We start from the raw sequence: 26,563 nt of genomic DNA, 5'->3' as shown, positions 1-26,563 counted from the left end.
GTTCTTTTTGCTTAGGATTGTCTTGGAAATGAGGCCTCTTTTTTGGTTCCATATGAACTTTAAAGTGGTTTTCTTCCAATGTGGAAAGAAAGTCATTGGTAACCTGATGGGGGTGGCATTGAATCCATAAATTACCTTGGGGAATATGGCCATTTTCGTGATATTGATTCTTCCTATCCATGAACATGGAATGTTCTTCCATTTGTTTGTGTCCTCTTTTATTTCATTGAGCAGTGGTTTGTAGTTCTCCTTGAAGAGGTCCTTCACATCCCTTGTAAGTTGGATTCCTAGGTATTTTATTCTCTTTGTAGCAATTGTGAATAGGAGTTCACTCATGATTTGGCTCTCTGTCTGTTATGGGTGTATAGGAATGTCTGTGATTTTTGCACATCGATTTTGTAGCCTGAGACTTTGCCGAAGTTGTTCATCAGCTTAAGGAGATTTTGGGCTGAGACAATGGGGTTTTCTAAATACACAATCATGTCATCTGCAAACAGGGACAATTTGACTTCCTCTTTTCCTAATTGAATACCCTTTATTTCTTTCTCTTGCCTGATTGCCCTGGCCAGAACTTCCAACACTATGTTGAATAGGAGTGGTGAGAGAGGGTGTCCTTGTCTCGTGCCAGTTTCCAAAGGGAATGTTTCCAGTTTTTGCCCATTCAGTATGATATTGGCTGTGTGTTTGTCAAAAGTAGCTCTTATTATTTTGAGATACATTCCTTCAATCCCTACTTTATTGAGAGCTTTTAGCATGAAGAGCTGTTGAATTTTCGAAGGCCTTATCTGCATCTACTGGGATAATCATGTGGTTTTTTTGTTGGTTCTGTTTATTGATTTGCTTATGTTGAACCAACCTTGCATCCCAGGGATGAAGCCAATTTGATCATGGTGGATAAGCTTTTTGATGTGCTGCTGGGTTCGGTTTGCCAGTGTTTTATTTATTTTTTTATTTTATTTTTTTTTTATTATACTTTAAGTTCTAGGGTACATGTGCACAACGTACAGGTTTGTTACATATGTATACATGTGCCATGTTGGTGTGCTGCATCCATTAACTCATCATTTACATTAGGTATATCTCCTAATGTTATCCCTACCCTCTAACCCCTTCCCACAATAGGACCCGGTGTGTGATGTTACCCTTCGTGTGTCCAAGTGATCTCATTGTTCAATTCCCACCTAAGAGTGAGAACATGTGGTATTTGGTTTTCTGTTCTTGTGATAGTTTGCTGAGAATGGTGGTTTCCAGCTGCATCCATGTCCCTACAAAGGACACAAACTCATCCTTTTTTATGGCTGCATAGTATTCCACAGTGTATATGTGCCACATTTTCTTAATCCAGTCTGTCACTGATGGACTTTTGGATTGATTCCAAGTCATTGCTATTGTGAATAGTGCTGCAATAAACATACATGTGCATGTGGGTTTATAGCAGCATGACTTATAATCCTTTGGGTATATCCCCAATAATGGGATAGCTGGGTCAAATGGTACATCTAGTTCTAGATCCTTGAGGAATCGCCACACTGTTTTCCATAATGGTTGAACTAGTTTACAGTTCCATCAACAGTGTAAAAGTGTTCCTATTTCTCCACATTCTCTCCAGCACCTTTTGTTTCCTGATTTTTTAATGATTGCCATTCTAACTGGTGTGAGATGGTATCTCATTGTGGTTTTGATTTGCATTTCTCTGATGGCCAGTGATGATGAGCATTTTTTCATGTGTCTGTTGGCTGTATGAATGTCTTCTTTAGAAAAATGTCTGTTCATATCCTTTGCCCACTTTTTGATGGGGTTGTTTGTTTTTTTTCTTGTAAATTTGACTGAGTTCTTTATAGGTTCTGGATATTAGCCCTTTGTCAGATGAGTAGATTGCAAAAATTTTCTCCCATTCTGTAGATTGCCTGTTCACTTTGATGGTAGCTTCTTTTGCTGTGCAGAAACTCTTTAGTTTAATGAGATCCCATTTGTCAATTTTGGCTTTTGTTGCCGTTGCTTTTGGTGTTTTAGACATGAAGTCCTTGCCCATGCCTATGTCCTGAATGGTATTGCCTAGGTTTTCTTCTAGGGTTTTTATGGTTTTAGGTCTAACATTTAAGTCTCTAATCCATCTTGAATTATTTTCGTATAAGGAGTAAGGAAAGGATCCAGTTTCAGCTTTCTACTTATGGCTAGCTAATTTTCCCAGCACCATTTATTAAATAGGAAATCCTTTCCCCATTTCTTGTTTATCTCAGGTTTGTCAAAGATCAGATGGCTGTAGATGTGTGGTATTATTTCTGAAGACTCTGTTCTGTTCCATTGGTCTATATCTCTGTTTTGGTACCAGTACCATGCTGTTTTGGTTACTGTAGCCTTGTAGTATAGTTTGAAGTCAGGTAGCGTGATGCCTCCAGCTTTGTTCTTTTGGCTTAGGATTTTCTTGGCAATACGGGGTCTTTTTTGGTTCCATATGAACTTTAAAGCAGTTTTTCCAATTCTGTGAAGAAAGTCATTGGTAGCTTAATAGGGATGGCATTGAATCTATAAATTACCTTGGGCAGTATGGCCATTTTCACAATATTGATTCTTCCTATCCATGAGCATGGTATGTTCTTCCATTTGTTTGTGTCCTCATTTGTTTCACTGAGCAGTGGTTTGTAGTTCTCCTTGGAGACGTCCTTCACATCCCTTGTAAGTTGGATTCCTAGGTATTTGATTCTCTTTGAAGCTATTGTGAATGGAAGTTCATTCATGATTTGGCTCTCTGTTTGCCTGTTACTGTTGTATAAGAATGCTTGTGATTTTTGCACATTGATTTTGTATCCTGAGACTTTGCTGAAGTTGCTTATCAGCTTAAGAAGTTTTTGGGCTGAGATGATATGGGATTTTCTAAATATACAATAATGTATGTCATCTGCAAACAGGGACAATTCGACTTCTTTTCCTAACTAAATACCCTTTATTTCTTTCTCTTGCCTGATTGCCCTAGCCATAAATTCCAACACTATGTTGAATAGGAGTGGTGAGAGAGGGCATCCCTGTCTTGTGCCAGTTTTCAAAGGGAATGCTTCCAGTTTTTGCCCATTCAGTATGATATTGGCTGTGGGTTTGTCATAAATAGCTCTTATTATTTTGAGATACATTCCATCAATACTGAATTTTTTGAGAGTTTTTAGCATGAAGGGCCGTTGAATTTTGTCAAAGGTCTTTTCTGCATCTATTGAGATAATCATATGGTTTTTGGTTTTGGGTCTGTTTATATGCTGGATTACATTTATTGATTTGCGTATGTTGAACCAGCCTTGCATCCCAGGGATGAAGCCCACTTGATCATGGTGGATAAGCTTTTTGATGTGCTGCTGGATTTGGTTTGCCAGTATTTTATTGAGGATTTTTGCATCGATGTTCATCAGGGATATTGGTCTAAAATTATCTTTTTTGTTGATCTCAACCTCCGTGCTGGGAGATCCACTGCTCTCTTCAAAGCTATCTGACAGGGGCATTTACCTCTGCTGAGGTTTCTGCTGCTTTTTGTTTAGCTATGCCCTGTCCCCAGAGGAGGAGTCTACAGAGGCAGGCTGGCCTCCTTGAGCTGTGGTGGTCTCCACCCAATTTTAGCTTCTTGGAGGCTTTGTTCACCTACTTAAGCCTCAGCAATGGCAGGCACCCCTCCCCCAGCCTTGCTGCTGCCTTGAAGTTAGATCTCAGACTGCTGTGCTAGCAATGAGGGAGGCTCTGTGGGCATGGGACCCTCTGGGTCAGGTGTGGGATATAATCTCCTGGTGTGCCGTTTGCTACGACCCCTGGTAAAGCTGAGTATTAGGGTGGGAGTTACCCGATTTTCCAGGTGCTGTGTGTCTCAATTTCCTTTGGCTAGGAAAAGGAATTCCCTTCCCCCTTGTACTTCCCAGGTGAGGCGATGCCTTACCTTGCTTCAACTCTCGCTGGTCGGGCTGCACCCGTGGACCAGCACCAACTGTTCGACACGCCCCAGTGAGATGATCCCGGTACCTCAGTTGAAAATGCAGAAATCACCCATCTTCTGTGTTGCTCATGCTGGGAGCTGGAAGCTGGAGCTGCACCCATCTTGGGTGCGCCCCCTGCCAGTACTTTATTGAGGATTTTCACATTGATGTTCATCAGGGATATTGGTCTAAAATTCTCTTTTTTTGTTGTGGCTTTCTAGGCTTTGGTATCAGGATGATGCTGGCCTCATAAAATGAGTTAGGGAGGATTCCCTCTTTTTCTATCAATTGGAATAATTTCAGAAGGAATGGTATCAGCTCCTCTTTGTACCTCTGGTAGATTTGGCTGTGAATCTATCTGGTCCTGGACTTCTCTTCATGGGTAGGCTATTAATTATGGCCTCAATTTCAGAGCCTGTTATTGGTCTATTCAGGGATTCAACTTCTTCCTGGTTTAGTCTTGGGAGGGTGTATGTGTCCAGGAATTCATCCATTTCTTCTAGATTTTCTAGTTTACTTGCATAGAGGTGTTGGATCAGTGGTGATATCCCCTTTATCATTTTTTATTGGATCTATTTGATTCTTCTCTCTTTTCTTCTTTACTAGTCTTGCTAGCTGTCTATCAATTTTGTTGATCTTTTCAAAAAACCAGCTCCTGGATTCACTGATTTTTTTGAAAGTTTTTTTGTGTCTCTGTCTCCTTCAGTTCTGCTCTGATCTTAGTTATTTCTTGTCTTCTGCTAGTTTTTGAGTTAGTTTGCTCTTGCTTCTCTAGTTCTTTTAATTGAGATGTTAGGGTGTCAATTTTGATCTTTCCTGCTTTCTCTTGTGGGCATTTAGTTTTATGAATTTCCCTCTACACATTGCTTTAAATGTGTCCCAGAGATTCTGGTACATTGTCTCTTTGTTCTCATTAGTTTCAAAGAACATCTTTATTTCTGCCTTCATTTCATTATGTACCTGGTAGTCATTCAGGAGCAGGTTGTTCAGTTTCCAAGTAGTTGTGCAGTTTTGAGTGAGTTTCTTAATCCTGTGTTCTAATTTGATTGCACTGTGGTCTGAGAGACAATTTGTTTTGATTTGTATTCTTTTACATTTGCTGAGGAGTGCTTTACTTCCAGTTATTTGGTCAGTTTTAGAATAAGTCCAATGTGCTGCTGAGAAGAATGTATGTTCTGTTGATTCGGGGTGGAGAGTTCTGTAGATTTCTATTAGGTCTGCTTGGTGTAGAGCTGAGTTCAAGTCCTGAATATCCTTGTTAACCTTCTGCCTCATTGTTCTGTCTAATACTGACAGTGGGTTGTTAAACTCTCCCACTATTATTGTGTGGGAGCCTAAGACTCCTTGTAGGTCTCTAAGGACTAGCTTTATGAATCTGGGTGCTCCTGTATTGGGTGCATATATACCTAGGATACTTAGCTCTTCTTGTTGCATTGATCCCTTTACCATTATGTAATGGCCTTCTTTGTCTCTTTTAGTCTTTGTTGAAGTCTGTTTTATCAGAGACTAGTATTGCAACCCCTGCTTTATTTATTTATTTTGCTTTCCATTTGATGGGTAGTTCTTCCTCCATCCCTTTATTTTGAGCCTATGTATGTCTCTGCACGTAAGATGGGTCTCCTGAATACAGCACACTGATGGGTCTTGACTCTTTATCCAATTTGCCAGTCTGTGTCTTCTAATTGGGGCATTTAGCCCATTTACATTTAAGGTTAATATTGTTATGTGTGAATTTGATCCTGTCAATATGATGTTAGCTATTTACTTTGCCCATTAATTGATGCAATTTCTTCATAGCATCAATGGGCTTTACAATTTGACATGTTTTTTCTGTGGCTGGTACTGGTTCTTCCTTCCCACATTTAGTGCTTCCTTCAGGAGCTCTTGTAAGGCAGCCCTGGTGGTGACAAAATCTCTCAGCATCTGCTTGTCTGTAAAGGATTTTATTTCTCCTTCATTTATGAAGCTTAGTTTGGTTGGATATGAAATTCTGGGTTGAAAATTCTTTTCTTTAAGAATGTTGAATATTGGCCCCCACTCTCTTCTTGCTTGTACAGTTTCTGCCAAGAGATCCGTTGTTAGTCTGATGGGCTTCCCTTTGTGGGTAACCCGACCTTTCTCTCTGCCTGCCCTTAACATTTTTTCCTTCATTTTAACCTTGGTGAATCTGACAACTATGCATCTTGGGGTTGCTCTTCTCTTTATGGAGTTCTTTGTATTTCCTGAATTTCAATGTTGGCCTGCCTTGCTAGGTTGGGGAAGTTCTTCTGGATAATAATCTGAAGAGTGTTTTCCAACTTTGTTCCATTCTTCCTGTCACTTTCCAGTACACCAATCAAACAGGTTTGGTCTTTTCACATAATCCCGTATTTCTTGGAGGCTTTGTGTGTTTGTTTTTACTCTTTTTTTCTCTAAACTTCTCTTCTCACTTTATTTCATTATTTTTATCTTCAAACACTGATACCCTTTCTTCCATTTGATTGAACAGGCTATTGAAGCTTGTGCATGCATCATGTAGCTCTCTTGCCATGGTTTTCAGCTCCATCAGATCATTTAAGGTCTTCTCTATGCTGTTTATTCTTGTTAGCCATTCATCTAACCTTTTTTCAAGGTTTTTAGCTTCCTTTCAATGTGTTTGAACATGCTCTTTTGGCTCAGAGAAGTTTGTTATTACTGACCTTCTGAAGCCTACTTCTGTCAGCTCATCAAAGTTATTCTCCGTCCAGCTTTGTTCCATTGCTGGTGAGGAGTTGCAATCCTTTGGAGGAGAAGGGGTGCTTTGGTTTTTAGAATTTTCAGCTTTTCTGCTATGGTTTCTCCCCATCTTTGTGATTTTATCTACCTTTGGTCTTTGATGTTGGTGACCTACAGATAGGGTTTTGGTGTAGATGTCCTTTTTGTTGACTTTGATGCTATTCCTTTTTGTTGTTGTTGTTAGTTTTCCTTCTAACAGTCAGGTCCCTCAGCTGCAGGTCTGTTGGAGTTTGCTGGAGGTCCACTCCAGACACTGTTTTCCTGGGTGTCACCAATGGATGCTGCAGAACAGCAAATATTGCAGAACAGCAAATATTGCTGCCTGATCCTTCCTCTAGAAGCTTCGTCCCAGAGGGACACCCGCCTATATGAGGTGTCTGTCAGCCCCTACTGGGAGGTGTCTTCCAGTTGGGCTACATGGAGGTCAGGGACCCACTTGAGGATGCAGTCGGTCTGTTCTTAGAGTTCAAATGCTGATTTGGGAGAACCACTGCTCTCCTCACATCTGTCAGACAGGAATGTTTACATCTGCAGAAGTTTCTGCTTCCTTTTGTTCAGCTATGCCCTACCCACAGACGTGGAGTCTATAGAGGCGGTAGGCCTTGCTGAGCTGCAGTGGGCTCTGACCAGTTCGAGCTTCCCCAGCTGCTTTGTTTACCTAATCAAGCCTCAGCAATGGTGGATGCCCCTCCCCCAGCCAGGCTGCAGCCCTGCAGGTCTATCTCAGACTGCTGTGCTAGTAGTGAGCAAGGCTCCATGGGTGTGGGATTCACCAAGCCAGGCACGGAAGAGAATTTCCTAGTCTGCTGGTTACTAAGACTGTGGGAAAAGTGCAGTATTTGGGTGAGAGTGTCCCAGTTTTTCAGGTACAGTCTGTCACGGCTTCCCTTGGCTAGGAAGGGAAATCCCCCAACCCCTTGTGCTACCCGGGTAAGGCAACGTCCCACCCTGCTTCAGCTCACCAACTGTGGGCTGCACCGACTATCCAACAAGTCCCAATGAGATGAACCAGGTACCTCAGTTGGAAATGCAGAAATCACCTATCTTCTGCTTTTATCACACTGGGATCTGCAGACCGGAGCTGTTCCTTTTCAGCCAATTTGGAATGGGGGGTTGAGTGAATTTAATGTATGAAAACAATGGCATTCCAACTTAATGGAAAGGAATGGTTTCTTTAATAAATGGTACTGGAACAATTGGCAATCCATATGTGCCATTTTGGATTATAATCCACACAATCCAAAAATAATAAGTTAGACTTCTATATTAAAATTTCAGCTGCATGAAAGATAAGTGGGAAAAAAGATTTTAAAATATTAGAAAACATGTGCAACTTAAGGCTGAGGATACCATTTTCACTAACATAGCAAACTCAGAAATTTTAAAATAGTAGAGAAACATAGTTGACTATATAAAGAATTTTCAGGGAGAGCAACTTAAGATGGCTGAGTAGACACAGTCAGGAGAAACGTTTGCCACTGAAGGATCAGGACATCAGGCAGACTGGGTGCACTTCTAGCAGGTCTTCAGAGGGAAGGCATTGAGAGTGAATGGATGGAAGACACAGATGCTAGGCTGAAGGGAGAGGAAGCTGGGAACACCACTGGGACTCGTTCCTAGCCCCCAACAACTCTTGGGGAATGAGTGAGTTGAATAGGCAAGGAGCAACCCACTCTTGTCACAGGTCTCTGTAATCATGGCACCAGGATATGCCATGATCCCCATGAACACTTGAGCTGGCAGAGAGAGCTGCTTATAGAAGTGGTAGGGGCAGAACTCCAGCCTATGTGGAACTCAGAGGATTTGGTGTGGGAGCATCTGTAGTGGAGCACAGCCAGGAATGACCATCCCCAAGGCTCACCTTGCTCCCCTAGGAGACTTTAGCCCAAGGGGAAATGTCATACCTGAACAATACAGGGCAGTCTTGCCATTGAGATGGTGCTGGTCTGACCTGAGCACCCCTTGGTCTACTGGTCTCCTTGGGGCCACAACAAGGCTGCACCTGCTTGCAGTGCAGCCTTGAATGCCCATGTGGAGTGCCTTTTGGGGAGCTCCCAGCATAGTTCCTGCACTGGTAGATTGTGACTTACTGGCAGAGAGCTTCAGCAGAGCAGCACCAGTCTGCTCGCACCCTCCCCCAAATGCAGCCTCCCCCATGCCACTTTGCCTGTACACAGTCACCCACAGCCAATGCCCAAATTGTTTTGCCAGCACGAGTGTGCAGCAGCAGACCTTGTCTCCACTTCTCTACCAGTGTATGGGAGCATGTAGACTCTGTCAGGTCACTGATGCCAACATGAGTGCACCTTGCCACCCCCTCCCCACCCTGCACTGTGCTGGCATTGCCATCAGAGTGCTTGCAGGCACACAGACAGAGAGCCCTACACCTGCTGGCACCCCACCCCTGCACCAACTCTGCTGCCAGTGTGAACTATGCATGGTCACCAGTGGACTCACCCTGCACCCTGTGCTGCCACAGCTGCCCTCATGAACATGCACATAGAAGGCACACATAGTCCTGTGCCCAGCAGTGCCCTGCTCCTGTGCTAACACTGCCACTGGTGTGAGTGCACGTGTGGATGCTGGAGGGACATCCTGGTCCTTCCCCTGTTCTGTGTTGCCATTGCTGCCACTGCAGATGCTGCCATTGCAAACACCCACATGGAAGACAGCACCCCTGCAACCACCAACCCCCTGCTGCAGCCAAAAAGCACGTACCCAACCACACTGCCACTGCTGCTGGCATGTGCAAATGAGGACAGATCCCACCGCCACTACTCTATGAAGCACTTTGGCCAGCACCACCTATTGGAACATTGTGGCCAGTGGACCAGGAATGCATTGGTTCCTTCAGTGCAGCAGGTTCCTAAACATGAGGGGCCAAAAAGTCAAGGGCCCAATACCAGGCTCACAGAGTTAAAACAAGTTAAAACAAGCAGTCCATGCGTCCTGAACTAACCCTTGGCCCCCGAAAATCTTCCAGCTTATGCCACAATCAACCCCCAAGGACATCAAATAGAATTTAAAAAATCCAAAGGACAGCAACTTCAAAGACTGAAGGAACATCAGCCTACAAAGATGATGAAGAACCCATGTGAGAACTCTGACAATTCAAAAAGCAAGAGTGTCTTTTTTTTTTTTTTTTTTCAGTCTTGCTGTGTCACTCAGGCTGGAGTGCAGTGGCACAACCATGGCTTACTGCAACCTCTGCTTTCCAGTTTCAAGTAATTCTCATGCCTCGGCCACCTGAGTAGCTGGGACCACATGCACATGCCACTAAACCTGAATAATTTTTGTATTTTTAGTAGAGACAGTGTTTCAAATGGGTTTTTGCCATGTTGGCCAGGCTGGTCTTGAACCACTGGCCTCAAGTGATCTGCCCATCTTGGTGTTCCAAAGTGTGGGATTACAGGAGTGAGCCACTGTGCCCAGTGAAGCGTGTCTTCTTAACTCCAAACAACCACACTAGTTCCCAGCAATGGTTCTTAACCAGGCCAAGATGGCTGAAATAACAGTAATAGAATTCAGAATATAGAAGGGACAAAGACCATTGATATGCAGGAGAAGGTCAAAACCCAATTTAAAAAATCTAAGAATTACAATAAAATAATACAGAAGCTGATAGATAAAATGGCCTTTATAAGAAAGAACCAAAGTGATCTGACAAAGCTGAAAAAACACACTATAAGAATTTCATAATGCATTTGCAAGTATTCATAACAGAACAGACCAAGCTGAGGAAAGATCTCAGAGCATGAATGCTGGCTCTCTGAAATAGTCAGAGAAAAATAAAAAACGGTAAAAAAGAATGAACAAAAAAATCTCCAAGAAATAAGAAATTATGTAAAGAGATACAATCTGTGATTCACTGGTGTCCCTGAAAGAAAGGGAGAAAACCAAGCAACTTGGAAAATATTTTTGAGGTTATCATAAATGAAAATTTCCCCAACCTTGCTAGAGAGGCCAGTGTTCAAATTCAGGAAATGCAGAGAATCCCTGTGAAATACTACACAAGAAGATCACATCTAAGACACATAGTCATCAGACTTTCCAAGATTGCAATGAAAGAAAAAATGGTAAATGCAACTAGAAAGAAGGGGCAAGTCATCTACAAAGGGAACTCATCAGGCTAACAGCAGACCTGTCAGCAGAATCCCTATAAAGCAGAAGAGATTGGGGGCCTATATTCAGCATCCTTAATTAAAATCATTTTCAACCAAGAATTTCATATCCAGACAAACTAAGCTTTGTAAGTGAAGGACAGATAAGATCATTTTCAGACAAGCAATTGCTAAGGAAATTTGTTAACACCAGACCTGCCTTACAAGAGGTTCTGAAGGGAGTGCTAAATATAGAAAGACCATTATCAGCCACTACAAAAACACACTTAAGTACATACGCCAGTGACACTATGAACAACCACACAATCAACATTGCATAATAACCAGCTAACAACATGAAGACAGGATCAAATTCACACATATCAATACTAGCCTTGAGTGTAAATGGGATAAACGCCCCCAATTAAAAGCCACAGAGAGGCAAGTTGAATAGAGAAGCAAAACTCAAGGTTTTGCTGTCTTCTAGAAACCCATCTCACATGTAATGATACCCATAAGCTCAAAGTAAAGGGATGGAGAAAAATCTACCAAGCAAACAGAAAAAAGCAGATATTGCTGTTCTAATTTCAGACAAAATAGACTTTAACAAAGATAAAAAAAAAAACACAAAGAAGGACATTATATAATGTTAAAGGGGTCAATTCAATAAAGGGGTCAATTCAACAAGAAGACCTAACTGCCCTAAATATGTATGCACCGAACACAGGAGCGCCCAGATTCATAAAGCAAGTTCTTAGAGATCTAAAAAGAGATTTAGGTAACCACACAATAATAGTGGGAGACTTTAATACCTGACTGACAGTTTTAGATAGATCATTGAGGCAGAAAACTTACAAAGATATTTGGTACCTTTACTCTGCACTTGACTAAATGGACCTTAGAGACATCTACAGAACTCTCCACCCAAAAAACAACAAAATATACATTCTTCTTTCCTGCACATGCCACATACTCTAAAGTCAACCACACAATTGTGGCTAAAACAATATTCAGTATATTAAAAAAAGAAATCACAGCAACCACACTCTTGAACCACAATACAATAAAAACAGAAATAAATGCTAAGAAAATCTCTCAAAATGAAATCACTAAATGTAAATTAAACAACCTGGGTCCTAAATGACGTTTGGGTAAATAATGAAATCAAGACAGAAATCAAGAAATTATTTGAACCTAATGAAAAAAAAAAAAAAGATATAACATACCAGAATCTCTGGAACATAGCCAAGGCAGTTAAAAGAGAAGTTTATAGCACTATACACCCACATCAAAAAGTTAGAAAGATCTCAAATTAACGACTTAACATCACAACTAGAGGGACTAGAGAAACAAGAGCAAATCAACTCCAAACCTAGCAGAAGACAAGAAATAACCAAAATCAGAGCTGAGCTGAAGGAAATTGAGTCATGAAAAATCGTACAAAAGATCAATGAATCCAGGAGCTGCTTCTTTGAAAGAATTATCAAGATAGATGGACCACTAGCTAGACTAATAAAGAAAAAAAGAGAGAAGATACAAATAAGCACAATCAAGGATGACAAAGAGGACGTTACTACTGACCCCACAGAAATACAAACAAAACAAAACAAAACAAAACAAAAAACCGTCAGAGATTATTATAGTTTCAGTAAAAGTGATTTCAGTAGGACAAATAAGATCCTTTCAGACAAGTAAATACTAAGAGAATCAGGATTTTCTTGTCTGCAAAGAATCTTATTTGTCCTTCACTTATAAAGCTTAGTTTGGGTGGAAATGAAATTCTCAGTTGAATTTTTTTTTATGAACTCCTCTATTTCCACAAGCTGGAAAACCTAGAAAAAAAAATGGATAAATTCCTGGAAACATACAACCTCCCAAAAAAAGAACCAGAAAGAGATTGGATCCTTGAATGGACCAATAATGAGTTCTCAAATTGAATCAGTAATAAAAAGCCTGCCACCAGAAAAAGCCCAGGACCAGATGGATTCATAGCTGAATTCTACAAGAGGTATAAAAAATAGCTGGTACCATTCCTACTGAAACTGTTCTAAAAAATTGAGGAAGAAGGACTCCTCCCTAACTCATTCTATGAGGTCAGCCTCATCTTGATACCAAAACCTGTCAGACACACACACACACACACACACACACACACACACACACACACAGAAAACTTCAGCCAACATTCTTGATGAACACAGATGCAAAAATACTCAGCAAAATACTGGCAAACTGAATCCAGCAGCACATCAAAAAGCTAATCCACCATGATCCAGAAGGCTTTATCCCTGGGATGCAAAATTGGTTCAACATACACAAAATAATTAATGTGATTCACTACTTAAAAAGAACTAAAAACAAAAACATATGATCATCTCAATGGATACAGAAAATGCTTTCAATAAAATCCAACATCCTTTCATGTTAAGAACCCTCAGCAAACTAGGCATGGAAGGAACATACTTCAAAACCATAAGAGCCATCGATGACAAACCCACAACCAACATCATACTGAACAGGCAAAAGCTGGAAGTACTCTCCTTGAAAATCAGAATAAGACAAGGATGCCCACTCTCACTACTCTCATTCAACCTTCTACTGGAAGTTCTAGCCAGAGCAACCAGACAAGAGAAAAAAATAAGAGGCATCCAAAAAGAGAAAGAGGAAGTCAAGTTATCCCTGTTTGCAGACTACATGATGCTATCTCTAGAGAACCCCTAGTCTGTACCCAGAAGCTCCTTGATCTAATAAACAATTTCAGCTGTTTCAGGACACAAAAGCAATGTAGAAAAATCAGTAACATTCCTATTCACTAACAATACCCAAGCTGAGAGCCAAATCAAGAATGCAGTCTCATTTACAATAGCCACAAAAAGAATAAAATACCTAGGAAAATAGCTAACCACGGGGGCAAAAGACCTCTACAATGAGAATTACAAAACACTTCTCAAAGAAATCAGAGATGACAAACAAATGGAAAAATATTCCATGCTTATGTATAGGAAGAATCAATATTGTCAAAATGGCCATAAGGCCCAAAGAAATGTGCAGATTCAATCCTATTCCTATCAAGCTACCAATGACATTATTTACAGAACTAGAAAAAACTATTTTAGAATTGATATGTAACCAAAAAAGAGTCAAATAGCCAAGGCAATCCTAAGCAAAAAGAGCAAAGCTGGAGGCATCACATTACCTGACTTCAAACTATGCTATAGGGCTACAGTAACCAAAACAGCATGGTACAGCTACCAAAACAGACACACATACCAATGGAACAGAATAGAGATCCCAGAAATAATGCCACATACCTACACCCATCTAATCTTTGACAAAATTGGCAAAAACAGCAATGGGCGAAAGACTTTCTATATAATAAATGATGCTGGGGATCACTGGCTAGCCATATCCAGAAGATTGAAACTGGACCTCTTCCTTACACCATGGACAAAAATCAACTCAAGATGGATTAAACACTTAAATCTAAAATGAAAATCTGTAAAAACCCCAGAAGATAACATAGGAAATACCATTCTGGATATAGGCCCCTGGTAAAGATTTCATGACAAAGATGCCAAAACCAAATGCAGCAAAAGCAAAATTTGACAAATGGGACCTAATTAAACTAAGGAGTTTCTGCACAACAAAAGAACTCTCAACAAAGTAAACAGAAAACCTACAGAATGGGAAAAAACATTTGCAAACTATGCATTCAACAAAGGTCTAATATCTGGAGTCTACTAATATAAGGAGCTTGAACAAATTTTGCAAGCAAAAAACAACCCCGTCAAAACTGGGCAAAGGACATGAACAGACACTTGCAAGAGAAGCCATACATACAGCCAACAAGCATATGAAAAAATACCCCACATCACTGATCGTTAGAGAAATGCAAATCAAAAGCACCATAAGATACCACCTCACACCAGTCAGAATGGTTATTAATAAAAAGTCAAAAAATAAAGATGCTGGTGAGGTTGTGGAGAAAAGAGAATGCTATGTACTTCTGGTGGGGGTGTAAATTATTTTAGTCACTGTGGCAAGCAGTTTGGTGATTTCTCAAAGAACTTAAAATAGAACTACCATTCAACCCAGAAATCCCATTACTGGGTATACACCCAAAGGAATATAAGTTGTTCTGTAATAAAGACACATGCCCACATATGTTCTTTGCAGCACTATTCACAATAACAAATACATGGAATCAACTTAAATGGCCATCAACCGTAGACTGAATAAAGAAAATGTGATACATATACACCATGGAATACTTCACAGCCATAAAAAGAACAAGATCATGTCCATTGCAGCAACATGGATGGAGTTGGAGGTCATTATCCTAAGCAAATTAACACTGGAATAGCAAACCAAATACCACATATTCTCCCTTATAAATGAGAGCTAAACATTGAGTATACATTGACACAAAGAGGGAAACAACAAACATTAGGGCCTACTTGAGGGTAGTGGGTGGGAGGAGAGTGAGGATCAAAAAACTACCTATTGGGTACTATGCTTTTCACCTGGGTGACCAAACCCAATGATATGCAATTTACCTATATAACAAACCTTCACATTTACTCCTGAACCTAAAAGTTGAAAAAAAAAGAAGTTTCATCTTCCTTTGACATAGTTAACAAGGAGACCACTTAAGATATGATCACTCATTCTGCTTGTACCCTCATCACACATTTCTTCTATATGATTACTCTGAGATCTGTGGTACAAGTCATTGGCAGAGAATCCAAGTACTGTGGATTTTGTGTCTCCTTGGTAACCATCTATTGGGTAGAGAGCATCCTAGGATTTTCCATGGGTCTTGTTCCTCGCCTCCTGGGTGACATCACTTCTTTGTGGCTGTGTAACCCAATGGCCTACCTCATCAATACCTGGACAGGGTTTCTGTCATGAATGAAATGAAGAGTTATTCTCAAGCTGTCACATGATTATTTTGCTAGTATGTTGACCTACCCCTTTGCACTTGTCTCCAATCTTATGGCTTTCAACACCTGTGGTCTTGCTGGTGGATGCCCTCCTTACTCTCCAAGATATTCTTCTTAGATTATTGGTGCATGCTACATGAAAAGGGAAATATGAACCTAGGAAATAGCTTGTTTTTCTGGAAGATCTCTTTTGGGAAGACTTATTCTTGTAACCTGACAATGTTAATTTGAAGATGTGAGGCAGGAACACCAACTTTTCTATAGTACCAGAAGTACAGAATTAAGGGAGAGAATGTGGATTTATTTATATTGTGGCACAATTTTTAAATAGTCATTTAATCTTGGGAAAAATTTTTTAAAATCCTTAATTTATTAAAACAGAAAAAAAACACACATGCAGTTATTTCCCTTTCTTATGTGGGAGTATTGCAGAGGTAAGGAATTTGTAGGAAGGGAAGAGGTAATCAAAGAGTATGAGATTGCATAACAATGTCATAATAAAAAATAATAGCATGTAGCATACCAAATTTAGTTAAAATGCATTAAGATATGTATTAAAAGATGGCCACAAATTTTTTGTTAATGATAGATTCCTCAGAAGTTTGTATTTCATGTGACTTTTTTCACTTATGTCCTTATACTTTTGTATATTGCTCATTTTTTAAATTATAAAGATGTATTATTTATTTATTTAGAAATAGAAGTTTCACTGTAATAAAAAAAATGAAACAAAATACATTCATCAACTCAAAGGAATTTATTTAAAAACTCTGACATCCAGTGAGGTGAAGACTTAGGGTTGCTGAATGTAGAAAAGACCTGACGTAAAAGGTGGGAGGACGGCCGGGAACTCTTCCTGAGCCACAGAGAAGACACAGCTAGAAGTGACTTAGAATCAGTGAAAAAAAATTTTTTTCAGCCATTCGTCTTGGGGTTAGGATCAAGACAAACGCTGTGAGCAGGGAAATAATTCTCTAAGTCCTAAATTAGATGTAAACCATTGCTTGGTTTATCTTCAACAGAAAATAACAACAAAACCCAAACTGTATAATAGATTCCCAATTCTGGAGCTGAAGACTTAGGAAATATTTTAAATAGCAAAATGTTTCAATGTACTTCTCTAGTTTTTAGATAAAAAGTCATTCAAAAGAAGAAATCAGCAAATGAAGTATTTTGTCCTCATACAAGGGGGAAAAAAGTTTAAACTAGTTATCATTTGGATACAGGATGAAAGAACTGATTTCAGACTCTTTTTCCAATAGGACTAGCAGCACCAGTAAGAAAAACACGATCAGTTCCCCAGAGATAGTGTCAAAGAAAAGTTGTACTCTTATATTCTGTTAGAATTGTTGCATTGAGATGATTTTCAAAGAAATTCCCAAGAAAGAAAAACCACAGCATTCTGTTCTCAAGGTGATAAAGACCTGCTTCGCAGCCTGAACCCTGGCTTTGGAATCAGGTACTTGGAAAGCAGTTTTATTTAAAACCTATTTCGCTTATCAGGTTAGGGTATGCAAGCTTTTTATTCTTTCTTACTCTTAGTTTTTTCATCTATAAAATGGGAGTGCTGATAATAACACAGTGCAGAAAAGAATATGTACTTGACTTACTTTATATGTATGTAGCATAATTCAAATGTAAGTGTAATCATGAAAATATTGATTAGAATGGGCAAAGTGCACAAATGTCACAACCAAAGTAACTTAAATAAATGTATTTTTTTTCCTCAAAAACCATGATTATAAGCTACTTAAGATCACTGGGGAGACCTAATAAAATAAATAGCAGCCAAGAAGATTTTAAATGTGGAGTCTTAAATCATGAAATACAGAGGAATGTCAGAAATAAGCTAGTTCAATTTGTTTATTTTACTAACACAACTAAGGCTGTGAAGGTAGTAAAGATAGTGGATCAAGGTTGAATGGCTTCTTGGTGATCATTTTGGGACTAAAATTCTCTTGACTCTCCACCTAGTGTTTTCCTCCTCACAAGCAAGATAAAATTCACTGTAATAGAGACCCCCAACCCAACTGCCAGATGCAACTTATAAAGTCTTTCTTGACTACTCCCCACTGCCTTCCTATCCATGGAAGTGACCTTCACTAGTCTGATAGTTTTTTAGGGGCAAACACCATGGTGTATTCGTCTCTCTGGCCGAATACAGAGAGATGAAAACACCATGTTTCTCTCTCTCTCTCACTTTCTCCTTTTCTCCCTTCCTTCCTTCTTTTATTTCTTTTTCACTTTCAGACTTCCACTGGTGCTCAGGGTACATGGAGCAGCATCAGGGGAGTAAGGAAAAGTCTGGAGCTCTCTGATCATTTCAGAGCCCTCTCCTGGGGCTCATGGGTTAGGGCAAACCACAAGCCCATGGCTGCTACACAGAAATGTGGACCAGCCCTTCTCTTGATATGGAGAAGGTAACTATGATTTCTCTTTCACTTTCTTGTAGGTCTTGGAAATGCAGGCCCAGATCTTGGCCAGGCAGGAAACCACTCTGTTTGATGGAGTGAGTGGCAACCTGGGCCTTGTCTCTAAACTCTTTCTGCTTATGTAGGATGTGCCCCAAGGTTCTGACAATGTCAGAAGCTGCCTGGGCTGTGGCTGGGCTTTCAAAAACCTTCCAAAATCAGGCCTGAAAACCCTCAGGAATGTGAGATACATCATGAGCCATCATGTGGAGCTGGAGGAGAGGTGCATGTGGCAGCGCAGGTGGAATATCCATCCTTATGTTCCCAGTGTTTGGCTGTAGCTGGCACATGGCTGGAGTTCAGCAAATGCCTTTTGGGTGAATGACTGAATGATGGATATTTGGATGGATGAGGCGAGTGGATAGATAAAGCTGTGCACTGCAAAGAGATTCTGTAAAGCTTTGTCTCACTTCAGGCCTGGTATGGTTATCCTTATTTGCAAAAATCCAAACTAGGACTTTATGTAGCCTTTTGAGCATGTAGAATTTCCATTCTAGTAACAAAGTATTTTCAACTGAAATAAAATTAGATAATAGGAGTATACTAAAGACCATTTTCTAAATGTGGCCTATTTGACTGTTTCCATTGCAGAAGCAACTGCCGTCTAAACAGTCCTGGCTGAACTGAGGAATCCGGAAGTCTTAGCAGGCAAAATTAGTGCCTACCCTAGTTTTCTGCCTATTCATTCAGGAATATTTCTGTTACTTACAGAAAATATAAACATCTGTCCAATTCTGTCCTCATATGCTAACATACTTCTATTCATTAATTTAAAAAATGTTTAGCCAAGCCCAGAAGATTCACTTGACTATTACTAAGCAATAGAGGAAAATGAGGATAGTGCCTGACAGCACATGAAGCTGACCCAAGCTGGCCCTGTGTCCCAGAGGGGTCAGAAGACAACTCATATAGCAGTTAATAAAGAACAAGAAAGCTCTTTTGATATCTCCTTATTTGGAATCCCAAAGCATATGACTCTAACACTGCTCTCTACTAAAGGACAAATGTAAGTTCCTAAGATTCTAATATCTAGCGGAAATTGTAAATGAAATGTTGACTTTTTCTTAACCTCCAAGCCCAGTGTTACCTCCTGGAAGTAAGAACACAATGTAGTAAAGAAGATTTCCCCAGTAGAGATGAATCAGGTTTGCTTCAGCCTATTAGAATAAGGAACTGTCTAACATTTGTGGCATTCAACAAAGGGGGCTGCATTAGTCAGACTTTTCTAGAATATGTTGTGACAGCAAGTACCCGAAAATCCTGTCAGCCCTACAATAGGTTTTCTCTAGTCCAAGTTACTGGCCATGTGAGAGTCAGCTGTATCTTTATTCCAGGAACAAGGGTAAAGGGAAAGCCCCTATCTGCAACATGCACGTCTAACAGCGGTGGAACAGAAAGACGGGAGAATGAAAACATTTTCTCTGTAGTGGTCCATGTCTCTTCCTTTCATACGTCTTTGGCCAATGCAGGACCAAGTGCAGGGCCAGGTTAAACCAGGCCTTACAGGTTGACCTGTATCCCTCAAAAAACATATATCAAAATCCTAATGCCCAGTACTTCAGAATATGACCCTATTTAAAAGTAGGACCATTGCAAATATAATTAATTAAGATAAGGTCATAGTGGAATAGGGTGGGCCCTTAATCCATTGTGTCTGATGTCCTTATAAGAAGAGAAGAGACACAGACACAGAGGGAAGGCCATATAAAGACAGAGGCAGAGATTAGAGTCATGTTTCCACAAGCCAAGGAACGCCTGGGCCTACGAGAAACTGGGAGAGGCAAGGGAGGACCCTCCCTTAGAGGCTTCAAATGAACCATGGCCCTTGATTTCAGACTTCTACTCTCTAAAACTGTGACTATGAGAGAATACATTTCTGTTGTTTTAAGTTACCCAGTTTGTGGTTCTTTATTATGGCAACCCTAGGAAACAAATACACCAGGCATCATAAGGGGACAGGGGCCAGGAAAGGGCAAAAGGGAGGGACCCAGTAAGAAGGGCCAGCAAATATTTAGATACAAATGCAACCTACCATGGGAGTCGAGTGCAGTCTTTAGCAGAGACCACCCATGACCACCCATGGTTGTCTGCCAAGACAGGGGTCCTGCATCAGACAGGAATGGTGGTTCTTAACCATTGCTGGGCATTAGAATCCCCTGGGAAGCTTTGAAAATGCCCATATTTTAGATTTACCTTAAAAAATCTCCCACCTTCTGAGGTACTTGTTCATTAGATTTGGAGCAGATTCTGGGAAGGTTAAGTTTTGAAAATAAGCTCCCTGGGTTCCAAGAATCTGATGTGTATCTCTGATTAAGAGCCACAGAGTAGAAGGCCAACTTCTCCTCCAAAGTTCCTCACAATGCCCGGCTTCTAATGGTGGCTCTGGCTCAGCAGGGGGTCAAGTGACTTCTTGGTGAGCTTGTTCTTTTGGTTTGCTTTAAATGCATTGAAGATCTCATTGAAACGGCAAAGGCATAGATTTCTTTTTCAAACATTTAAAGTCCCAAGCTCTAGTCAGGGTTTCTAGAATCACAGAACATTTGCTTTGATCCCAGGAGCTGGAAGGTGAGTGAAAGGACAGTTCCACAATTTTTTTTTTTTTTGACTCTTCCAGGTAGAGCATGAAGGAAGGATGATCTATACAGCTCTTGTTTTGCTATAGGAAAACTACTTTTGATGATAATTGTTGCTCTCAAAATATGTTTGTTATAGATTGCATGTTTATCCCCACAAAGTTTGTATGTTGAAACTCTAAATCTCAGTGGGAAGGTATTAGGAGGTGGGCCCTTGGGAGAGAAGTAGCTTTAGATGAGGCCATGAGGGTGGAGCCCCCTTAATGGGATTTAGTGACTTTATTTGGACACAGATAACTTCCTTTTTTAAGGGGGAAATTTGCATATGAAGGGGAGTCACTAGAAGCATCCGAATGCCACTGAAGATATAATTCGGAACTATGATTTGAATAAACAGTTGGAAATAACTTGCCAAGTTAGCCTTTCTCCTGTGAAGTGAATGAGAACAAGTCCTTTCCCAGCAAGGAAATCCTACATCACTTGCCTTAAACAGATTCTCTGTACTCCCACACTTTGAGAAAGAGCTCTCACTACCTTTCTGGGCTAGGCTGTGCATCTGAGATTATCAGCCAGATCTGGTGTCATAGTCACTGAGGCCACCATCAGAACATTCAGCCAATTGGCAATGAAAGACAGCAGTGCGATTTCCTAACCTCATCCACTGTTCTGTAATTCCTCACTTCTAATTCCTTGATTATCTCCCGGAACTTTTCACTGTGTTCCACTTACTACATTCTCCCTTTCTCCCCTTCGCCCTGGGAGTCACAGCGGGAGATTTACCAACTCTCCATAAAGCCAGAAGAGGAATGTTAACATTCAGTTCATGTTGCACTATTCTCTAAACCTTTCATCTTTCACTCTATGATAAAAGATTTTCCTTTGAGGCTTTTGCCCTATTTAGTATTGTTAACCTTTCTCAACCCAATCATGTATTACTAACCATTCAGTCATTTCCCTTCACTCTCCTAAGACTGGCATTAGACTCTTAGTTATCCTCTCCTCTTTCACTCTTGTTGATATCTGGGGTTGGAATCTTCATCTGTCCAACAACCTAGCTTCACAATTCTTCATCTCAACTTCTGCTGTCCATCAATTGATAACTGTCACCCCAATCATACAAATATTAAAAGAGAGGCAAGAAAGTAGCATCTAAAAGAAATAAGGATAAAACTTATATTTTTAATGGAAAAAATTAAGCAATAGAAGCAACTTTTCTCTTTCTTTGGAGGGAAAGGGATGGGTGCAGATAAAGACAGACTTATGAGTTTAGAAGGTGGAAAATAAAGAAGTATTGACAAATAATTTTTAACTTCTTTGCAAAATAAAAGACAAGATCATCTTCTGAGAGTGGGAGAAAAAATAGGGGAATTGAAGGTTTGTGGGGAGTAGCAGTGGTTTAAAATACTGTAGTCAAAGAGCAGGAGCGAAGAAATTATCAGAGAACTATTGTACAACTGCCAGCAGGGTGGGGGCCTGTTTTGATGGGGTGGTACCAATCTTCTCTATTAAGTGACTTCCTCTAGCAGGTGCAGAGAAAATAAATACTTGGCTTCATGGAGGTCAGGTTTTTCTTGGAGAGTTATGAAGTGTTTTCTTTCTTTCTTTTTTAAAAATTATGTATCCCCCATGACTAGCACATAGTAGATAGGCAACAAATATAATCATCATTGGTATCATGCAGGATCAGTGACAAGACCCCCCATAGATATCAAAATTCATGGATGCTCAAGACCCTTATATAAAATGGTATAGTATTGGCATGTCATTTACACACATCCTCCCATATACTTCAAATCATCTCTAGATTGCTTATGATACCTAATATAATGTAAATGCTATGTAAATAGTTGATATACTTTAAAACATCTCTGGATTACTTATAATACCTAATATAATGTAAATGCTATGTAAATAGTTGTTATACTGTATTGTTTAGAGAATAATGACAAGAAAAAAGTCTTTACATGTCCAGTACAGATGGAAGTGTTCACTTTTCTTTGAATATTTTTGATCAGTGATTGAAACCATAGATACAGAACCCACAGGTATGGAGTGCTGACTATATTTGAATATTTTTTTCCGCTGTACAAGACAGTCTCTTTGAAACAGTGTTGTTGCATGAAGGACCATGATATCTAAGCTGACTAAGGAGGAAAATAAAGAAAGATGATTGATATATTGGAAAAAATATATGATTCAATATAGAGGACCCTGTGAGTTTGAAAAGGAAGAGAGAGAGAGAGAGAGAGAGAGAACCAGAGACAGACAGCCCCAGAGATGGACAGAGACTTAAAGAAGTTGTCTCACGTAATTGTGAGTCTGAAATCTGCAGGGCAGGCTTACAGGCTGGAAATTCAGGTAAGAGTTGATGTAGTAGCCTTGAGTTAAATGACTGGAAACTTAAGCAGAATTTCTATGTTACAGTCTGGAGGCTTAATTCCTTCTTCTTTGGGGGACCTCAGTCTTTGCCGTTAAAGCCTTCAACTGATTGGATGAGGCCCACCCACATTATGGTGGGTAATCTACTTTACTCAAAGTCTACTGATTTAAATTTTAATCACATCTGAAAAATACTTTCACAGCAATATCTACGCTGGTGTTTGACCAAACAACTGGGCACCAAAACTTAGTCAAGTTGACACATAAATTTAGTTATCACAGGTAGCAGTGAAAGGAGACAAGATTGTGGTTAGAAAGTTGATGATTAAACTGGTGAATCTGGAGGCAGAGCAGTATGACAGAGTCCATGGAACAATGAATGTGGATAACTAGGGTGGCAAGAAGATCACTGGTGATGTGTGAAGGTAGAGCATAATGAGTCCAGCATAATGACTGGATTCATCCACTTGGACAATGAAATCTAGGATGTTGTCAGGTGAGACAGAGAGAAAGAATGTAAGCCATGAGATGGAGTTTTCACTGAATGATAGGTAATGATCAGAGGGAAGAAAGATGACCAAGAAAGTGAGACAGGGTATTGTAGTCAAATGGCATGAACCCCGGTAGAGAGGTCTCCAACCCTCTGCTCTACCATTGGGTGACCTTAAATAAATCACTAATCTCTGTGTGTCTATGCTTCTTCAAATTCTGACTCTAGTTTAATATCCAAAGGCTGTTGTGGGAGTCAAGTATAGTGGTAAATGGTAGTAAATGGTAGGTAAAAGTAGTTTGGAAAAGGCAGCCAAACCAGTCAGAAAGAAGTTGGGGTTTCTTGATACTTATAGTATTAAGCACTAGAGTGTGTCTCCAATCAAATTTAAGGAATTTCTGGTTGTGATTTAAAGGAGTTGTGGTGGCCAACCTCCAACAGGACCCCCAAATGATCCTCATTCTCCTGGTACTCTCGCCCTTGCATAGGGCCTTCCTGCATTTAACAGGGCTGACTTGTGTAACAAATAGAATGTAACAGAAGTGATGGTGTGTGACTTACAAGACCAGGTCATAAAAAGCATTGTGGTTTCCTTCTTGCTCTTGGATCACTTACTCTGGTGGCAACCAGTCACCATGACATGAGGACACTCAAGCAGTTCTATGGAGGGACCTAGGCACAAAGAACTGAGGCTTCCTGATAACAGCCATGTAAGTGAACCATTTTGGAAGTAAATCTTCTAGTTCTGGTTAAGTTTTCCAATGGCTGCAGGCCCATTCAATATCTTTACTGCAAGAGGAGAAACCCTGAGCCAGGGACACTCACATAAGCTATTCCCGAATTCCTGACCAATAGAAATTGTAAGTGAAAAATGATTATTGTTTTAACCTACTATGCTTTGAGGTAATTTGTTATGTGACAATAAATAAATTATGTAAGAGATATTTGTTTCCACTGAATCTTAAACCTCTTTATTCATGCTTCCTACCTGTGTGTAGACATGTAATTAGATGTTTTTAAATGTATACTGACAGAAGTAGGGAGGCATCTTTTTGTTGTGAGGCATTGGGTGAATATCTTTTACTCCTTAGACTTTGGCTTACTCAGGTGTAAAATGAAGGGTTGCCCTGATACTCTGAAGGTCCTCTCTAGTTACAAACTCTGTGGGCAACCTCTTGAATGAGATGGTTGCTCACAAAACGCACATAATCTCACTATGATGCTAAATTAAAGTTCAACAGACCAATTTCATTGACTGAATTTTCATAAAATGATTTTTTCAGAGAGAAGGCAGACTAAAGCAAGTCAAAAAAGAACTGGAGAGAATGTAGGGAATTCACTAATTCTAAATTTAATCTTCATAAAGAAGTGTCTCATGACATATCCCAAAATTGTGTTGCGTATAGTTCTGCCATAGCGATATACTTGAAAATATTTTTATGTTTCTGTTCCTTCTAGACTTGTTTCACTTTATAAATAATATTACATTTTACTAAATTAAATTTTTAGAGTTGCTTCTGTAACTATATCTCTCCAATAACTAAATGATTTGAAAATTGGAAAGAGTGTATAACAGAATAGGTTATCTAGTATTTTAGATACTTAGAATATTCACACAGCTATGATTAAATCCATCAAGTTCCCCCATTCGCTCATTTTAAAAAGGAGATTCAGCCATATTAAGTCAATTAAATTGGTTTGATGTTTATTTTATCCTCTGACCTAGATTCCTGTACTCTCCCATTGGCTTTAACTTTCTGTGGGACACTCTTGTACTGGAACTGATTTTTAGAGTATCTTTAGTGTGGCTAGTTGGTATTCCCAAGAAAGTAACAGACTCACAATATTCTGTTTTACATTTTCCTAGTTATGATGAGGTTGTTCTTTTCCCAATCCCTCTTTATTTCTCCTCTTGACATAAAACATTTACACACGTCACTAATCTCTTCTACACAATTTATTACAAACTAAGGGGGAATGGGGCCTCTGTCTCATTTATTTTTAGGATGGTGTAAGCATTTGCTCTTGTTAAATATTGCTATTAACTGACTATATTGGACACTTCTTAAACACCTCCAGGCCTTTAGCTACGTGCTCTGCCTCAGCAGCTATTTCTGCCTACCAACCCCACTCAGAACCCACATTTCTCACTGTCTGAGGCCAACAAGTTGCTTGCCTGTGAATGCTGGCCCCTCTCACTTGGCAGCTGCTGTATGACCAGGCTAACCATGTCTGGTCTCTGTCTTCTCTCATCACTTATAGACTTTAATGAAATGTCACACTACAGACATGGACAAGGAAGCCAGATTTTATAACCAGGAAGTCAAGTGTGGGGGTACAGTAGGGGTATGTGTGTGGTGGGGGTTATCTATCTAAAGGATGAAACTTGGCCCGTTGAAAACAGGTATTGTCAGGGATCCACTGATAAATTTCTTCTCCTTTCTCCCTTTCATAGATTGGGCAGGGCACAACTTCTGGAGCTGCCCTGCATGGCTGTGCAGAGGTCCCTGAAAGGTCACCTGCTGTGTGTCTTCCAGCGTCCCTGTAAGAGAGTAGACAGAGAAGTCATGCATCACCTTGCACTGTCCCCTTTCCTTCCCTGACTCGCTCCTCTTCATGCTTTCTCCAGCCTGGGATTTTATTTCTCAAATAAAGACAAACCTTAATCTTAATCCTCACCTCAGCCTTTGTTTTCCAGGAAATCTGGACTAAAACACTGACCAGTTTTAAAAAATGGTAACATGTTTATACTCTTTTCCTATCTTTCTGCTCAAAATTTACATGGTACTTTGGGGATCTGCCTGCCTATGCGACTCCATATGCAACTTTTTTTTTTTTTTTTTTTTGAGATGGAGTCTTGCTCTGTTGCCCAGGCTGGAGTGCAGTGGTGAGATCTCGGCTCA

General features: G+C 40.0%; 1 long non-coding RNA gene and 1 pseudogene across 3 annotated transcripts in view; both read left to right on the top strand.

The window, feature by feature from the left end:
• The window catches only part of LOC105469927 (uncharacterized), an 86,922-nt gene extending 60,590 nt beyond the window's left edge, over nucleotides 1-26,332 (top strand). Inside the window, exons 3-8 of one of the 3 annotated variants that reach the window (XR_011619342.1) lie at nucleotides 17,010-17,206; nucleotides 17,998-18,167; nucleotides 19,004-19,224; nucleotides 22,887-23,149; nucleotides 24,291-24,370; nucleotides 26,116-26,332. This is a non-coding gene — a long non-coding RNA (uncharacterized lncRNA). Of the gene's footprint in view, nucleotides 1-17,009; nucleotides 17,207-17,997; nucleotides 18,168-18,209; nucleotides 18,460-18,809; nucleotides 19,225-22,882; nucleotides 23,150-24,290; nucleotides 24,371-26,115 lie in introns of those variants that run through there. The other 2 variants (XR_011619341.1, XR_980141.2) reach the window with 2 other exon arrangements.
• LOC105470154 (mitochondrial carrier homolog 2 pseudogene) lies at nucleotides 14,739-15,978 on the top strand (annotated as a pseudogene).
• Nucleotides 26,333-26,563: the final 231 nt, after the last annotated feature.

This window comes from Macaca nemestrina, chromosome 2 (assembly GCF_043159975.1).
Source record: "Macaca nemestrina isolate mMacNem1 chromosome 2, mMacNem.hap1, whole genome shotgun sequence".
Lineage (NCBI taxonomy): Eukaryota > Metazoa > Chordata > Mammalia > Primates > Cercopithecidae > Macaca > Macaca nemestrina.
The sequence above is the reverse complement of the archived record's forward strand: the minus strand, read 5'-3'. Positions and strand labels throughout refer to the sequence as shown.